This window comes from Gossypium hirsutum, chromosome A02 (assembly GCF_007990345.1).
Source record: "Gossypium hirsutum isolate 1008001.06 chromosome A02, Gossypium_hirsutum_v2.1, whole genome shotgun sequence".
In the NCBI taxonomy this organism is placed as follows: domain Eukaryota; kingdom Viridiplantae; phylum Streptophyta; class Magnoliopsida; order Malvales; family Malvaceae; genus Gossypium; species Gossypium hirsutum.
This window is the reverse complement of record NC_053425.1, coordinates 33,670,410-33,676,724: the sequence shown is the minus strand read 5'-3', so window position 1 is coordinate 33,676,724 and position 6,315 is coordinate 33,670,410. Positions and strand designations below refer to the sequence as shown.

Here is a 6,315-nt window from a genome sequence, read left to right as displayed (position 1 = left end):
CATGTATTTTGCATTTGAAGTTGAATGGCGTAAGATAGGTAAATCCTTTTCTAGAGAATTTGGTCCCTCTTTGTATGACTTTGTTACCTGCCCATATTCTATTGCTTTTTTGCTGCTGTTCTATTGGTTCATTTATTCTCGTGGCATACAGCTTTTTAACACAATTCATTTGAAATAATTCCTGGGTTCTTATTCGGGGGCATTTGGGGTAGGGATTTTAAGAGATTGAACTTGAGATTTGATACCAATCATTTTATGGGACAATTCCTCGGTTTTGCGTTGATTTCTTGGTTCAATGGTCATTTTGTTCGTATTTCTTCTAATTGTTGCCTGATATGCCGTATTCACTTGGAGTTTTGGTTCTTTATTGCCCAGTTTTCATATTTTCTAAATTAACCTTAATTGTTTTATGTATAGAAATTTAAATTTTAATTGGTTTATAATTTATATATATATATAGTCTCTAATATTGAATAATATGTAAAAAGGAAGATAGATTTATCGTACGCTTTTCTTCATTATAGTATTTTATGATAATAATCTCATTTTACTACATTCTAATTTTACTCCTGAATTTTTAATCTCATTTTATAGTAATCGATTCTGATTTATATATATTTATCGGTCAATCTCCAATATTTTTTATATTTTCCATTCGGTTAGGCTTTTGTTAGATTACCTAGTAGAAAAAAAAAACCATAATTTAGCAATTGAACGTCCGTAATTCTTCGGGTGTAGTTGATTTTATTAATTTTGTGAACTGTAAAGCTTTTATTTAGTCTCTGTTTCTTGCTTGTCAATACACACTTGTTTAATGATACGGACTATTAGTATTCGATTCGTATGTATTGCGTCAAAATAAACAAGTGGAGTAGCAGTGTTGAATTTTTTTTAATTATTTTTTTGAGAATAGCAGTGTTTAAAGGTTTTTAAATCATAGCAAACTCGAATTTGATATTTCTACCGTCGTTACCACCCCAATCTCCAATGGAAAAAAAAGAATTCAGCCTTTAGGAGAGAAAAGGACAAGACTAGTTAAAATTCCTTCTGGGTTTGGGTTTATCAAATAATCTCGAGAAAAGTTTGATGGGCTGGCTTAAGAGAGCAATAGCACACAAGGCCCATGATACATATTTCGTAGAAATGAAGTGGATCTGCTGGTTTCTACTGATTGCACTGTTTGCATTCCATGAAGACGAAGTCGGAGACCTGCAGGCGCGCCCCTTTACAGGTTTATTTTCCTTAATTACTCCTGTTTGCGCTATTCTCCTTTTTTCTTTTATTACTGAATCTGATTTTGTCTTTGCCTATTACTGTTTCCTGAAACTCGCTAACCGCAATTTTCAAATTAGGTTTTCGGTAACCCCAGCAAATTAATGTGAAGGTTTAGGGTTCTTTCGTATATTATGAAGATTTGGGGGGGGGAGTGGAATTTCTACAGCCTTATGAGCGAATAGTTGTTCGTAGTTGGGTCATCTTCTTCCTTTTGATTTACAAGGATTGAGTCAGTAGTGACCCATAGTAAAACCGTTGGTGGTTATTGAAGTGCCTGGCCTACAGTCTAACCATGTGTGTGTGTGTAACAGTAATACAATCTTTTTTTGTCATGGTTATTTTGGGGCAGTTTTAATTTTATTCTAGGTGGTTGCGATAGGGGAGATTATTGAAGTCTGTAATTTAAATTGTGATGCAACGTTAGGGCACATGATGGTTACACTTGATCTCTGAACTTCAGGTAAGTTACATCTGTTGAGAAGCTTATGTGCTGATGCTCTTTTCGTTGCACCACATATTACAATAAAAAGCTTTTTCCTTCTCTTCCTGGTCCTTTTTTCTTTTCTTTTCCTGTTAACTGCTTTTTACAAGAAATAAATTCAGTGGTCTGTTTTATGTTGTAAGTGTGCCTTGGTGCGCAAAACCTGAATCTGTGGCTCACTTTTCTAAATGATGAAGATGATCCCAGAGGATCTTTTTTCATATTTCTGTGGTAGAATTAGTTGGGGTAATTCAGAGGCTGTGTTTTATGAGATGCATACCCTAATATGAGATTGCAAATGAATGGTATTAATCATATAATCTTATAAAAAATGTTACAGCTCCCCCATCTGACTTTGTTTTTTTTCCCTTTCTTTTTGTAGTTTATTATGTAATTATCTGCATATTTAAGAATTTATTTTTTCATGTTTTCTTTTACTGAAATTTAATTAGATTTCATATATATATATACTAGATTCTTTGCGATTCACAAGTCGATTTTTTGTATTAATTAAAATACAGTTTATTTTAATTTAATACTAATGAATTTAAAAGAATTGATTTATGAATCTTGAGGGCGTCTTAAAGAAAGTATTGGTAAAAGGTTAACGAGTTAATTTCCCTGCAGATTTGTACATCATAAATATGGAGGATGACAAGTCACTTAGCTCCTTTGATATATAACTTGGGAGGCCATTCCTTGGCACTGCTAGTACTAAAATAGATGTTCGCAATGACACTCTCCATGGAGTTCGACATTGAAATTGTGAAATTTAACTTTGAAGCAAAGAACCATCGTATTAGAGTGTTAAATATTTGCAATGTTGACATTATTAATTCTATACCTCACTCAAGAAATTTCTGACTTATTTTGCAGTGACGAGTTGGAAACAGTACTTTGCAAAAGAATTGATAGAGTTATTGTAATACCTTTCGCCTGAACTTTTGAGTTATGAGATGTTATAGTTGTTGCTGAAATAACTATAGTCAAATATACTGTAATTAAATCATTTAAGCAAACATTAAGTTTTAAACACATTTATAAGATGTTATACAATTCAATTCAAGCTTTAATTGAATTTACAAAAGCTCTTTTAATGACTAGTGCATGAAATAAAAATAAATTGTAAAGTTTTGAAAATTTAAGGTTGATGTTGTGATGTAACTTTTTTCATGTTGTGACATTGTCAAATAATATTATGTCATGATGTCAGTTCACTTGATGTAAAAACTCTGTTTTTGGTTAAAAATAAGCTTTTGGTACTTATTTCAAGTCAACTACAACATTAACCTATTGGTGCGTAATTGCACCTTTGTTCTTGCACAAAATCAACTAAAATACATTCCATAATATTCATTTAACTAGTTTTAAAATCATTCAATTCAATATGCCTTGACACTTTTTCATGCCAATTCAACCTATTCAAACTCAACCTATACTACCATGTCTTAAAGCCTTTCAACATCAACATTATACCATCTCTTTTCATGATCAATATGCCATTTAAATACCCATCAACATGTAACATTACCAAATCAAACATATATACAAAATTGACATTAGTTTGCACATAATCAAGCTTTACCAAAATTTCCAACCAAAGTTTGATGTTGCTCACACGAGCTTCAGAGAATCTACGACACATGTTAGATCTCAAGCCATCTTATTAATTCTTGATCAAACACCCTTTTCCTTTTTAGGACCCTAATGACATGCCATTTGTATTCTAATCGTTTACTAAGTTCACACGGGCACTGTTACCATTTCCATATAATTTTAAACCTTGTAACATAATCATATTTTGTTGCCGTTGTTACTTGGGTACGTTGTAGGGGAAGACCGAGAGACGTTTATTGTTCCTCCAACTATCTAAGTTCAAAGTAATTACAGTGGTTCGTTGGTAAGCGTTAGTTTTGTTTTGAGGTTTTACATAAAAGTTTTTGACATGGTTGATTGCTGTCTGTGCGAATTGTTTCGTTTAAGTCATTTGATTGAACATTGGTTATTGTTTTTAGGCTTTGAGATCACTTCTGTTGCTTCTACGTCGAATCTATATAGGTGTGTAATGAAAACCCAAAATTCAACGAACAATAAAAGCCAAAAACCAAGGCTATCGATACCCCATGGCCGTGTGTTAGGTCGTGTAACTCACTGTTTTAGAATTAGGTTCACACGAGCCAGAGACACAGATGTATGTCCAGGTCGTGTAACTCACTGTTTTGGAATTAGAGTTACACGGGCCAGAGACATGGACGTGTGTTCAGGTCGTGTTACTCACTGTTTTGGAATTAGGTTCACATGGGTGAGAGACATGGGCATGTGTTCAAGCCGTGTGAGAGAATTTTTGGGTCTTGAATAACATGAGCATGTGCATGGCCGTGTGCTAGACCATGTAACTCACTGCTTTGGGTCATACGAACGTGTGCTAGGCCGTGTATAGACCGTGTGGGCACAGACATGAGCCACGCGGTGTGTGTCAGGCCGTGTCGGCCACACGGGCCAGACATACAGGCTGTGTGAATCCACATAGGCGTGTGAGTCAAAAATCAGAAATTTTCCTTAGGGCCGTAATTGTTGCTCGAATCGAACATAAGCTTTCTGTAGGATTTGTATGATCTGAATTAGGCTATATAACTTGATATTTAAGGTTTTGATACGAAATAATCTGTTATTTGAACATTTATCGGATGCTATATTTGTTAAATGGTTATGATCTGCATTATTTGAATGTGATTCGTATTTGTATGACTGTATATGCATATTTGATATCTGATAAGTTTGTATCTGTACTGGTCTGAGACTTGTGATAAATGAGGAAGTGTGGGAAGATTAATTATCTACCAATTCTGGTGGCTAAGCCACATATAAATATGTTTCTGGTGATTTATTACTGTCTGATCTGGCAGTTAGTCTGCAATTATCCTGAAATGTGACGTATAGTCACTATGCGATGTGTAGGGATGGATGGGTATTTGATACCCGATATGGTGTGTAGTGGATAGGGGTAGGATTTGCAATTTCTATATGATAAGCTCTGTATTCGTATTTGATATACTTTGTTTTTGCTACTATAATTGAATGTAAAAACTGTCTGAAAAAGCTAATATGAAGGCACGTATGATATGTTTTCGCTTAACTGAATATGTAAGTTATACACTGAGTTTGTAAACTTATTTAGTCTGTTTGATTGGATTTCAAGTAACCCATAGACTTAAGTGGATCGATATGATGAGAGCTTGGTTATCTCCATTTATTTACTATATTATCTTATTTGAATTTCTCTTGTTACATATTTCTTTTCAGATTGTTGGTTTTTTAAGGACTAGATTTATGGTGTGCTTTGAATCTATGAATTTTTATTATTTAATGTTGGATGTTTCAGAAGTGGTTTAGTGTAGCTCTCCAGTGTAACACCCCTTACCCATGTCCGACGTCGGGACAAGATACGAGGCATTACTGGACTTAAACATACACATACATGTAAAAATAGGGCCATAAAATTTCTTTTAATTTAAAACTTTTCAAACACATGCATGTCGTCCTTTATTTGGGTCTACGAAGCCCAAAACATATATCGGGATTGATTCAGGACTAAACCGAGAACTTTGAGAAGTTTCAGGAAAACTTAGAAAATTTTCCCATTATACAAAGTCACATGTTTGTGTGGACTCAAGAACACGCCCGTGTGCCTTCGACACGCCCGTGTCCTCTGGTCGTGTAACTCTCTGACTATGACGTCAGTGACTAAATTAAACCACATGGCCAAGCCACACGCCCGCGTGCAAAGGCTGTGTCTCCCACACGGTTGAGACACACGGCTGTGTCTCAGCTCGTGTGGCCAACACTTAGGCTATTTTCTAAGCCTTTATGTTACCCTTAATCATTCACATCTTTATACCCACCAAGGACACATATTATGACATCATTTAAATGATTTAGCATCCCATATTAAGACACATTCATAACATTAACATTTTATCGTTCACACATTTCACATACTCATATAATATCAAGTCAAGACACAACAATACCTATTCATTAGCCTTGTCATTTAATGACCACTTTTACCAAATTTTCATAATCGTCATCTTATTACCATATTACACATTTAGTTCATGGCCATGACCATTTCGATTGGTCATAAAGCATTCATCATGCACATAATTCATAACACCAACCATATATGACCAACAAGCATAATCACATCATCATATCACAAGCATTAGAACATAGCATAGATAGATAAGTTCACAAACCATAATCAATATGAGCCACACTTCATGGCTAGATTCAAATAACTCAATATAGGCCAATACATTTGGCTAACCACAATAACTCATATCATAAAACTGAGCTCCTATACATGCCACTCACTTGAAAACGCTAACACATGTATCAATGCTCCAAAGGTGATAGCTTGATAGTGTGATGCTGCCTCCGACGATCTCCAACCCCGAGCTAACTTGACAACACTAAAGAAATGGAAAGGAGAGGGTAAGCTTTATAGCTTAGTAAGACCGTATGAAAATAATAATCAATTTATCAACTTGCTTCTCAAG

At 34.6% G+C, this 6,315-nt stretch overlaps 1 non-coding gene across 1 annotated transcript; it reads left to right on the top strand.

Annotated features, from left to right (window-relative positions):
* Positions 1 to 1,708: 1,708 nt before the first annotated feature.
* Positions 1,709 to 1,773, top strand: LOC121216651 (small nucleolar RNA snoR101). Its single transcript, XR_005912835.1, has one exon. It is a non-coding gene; the product is annotated as a small nucleolar RNA snoR101 (small nucleolar RNA).
* Positions 1,774 to 6,315: the final 4,542 nt, after the last annotated feature.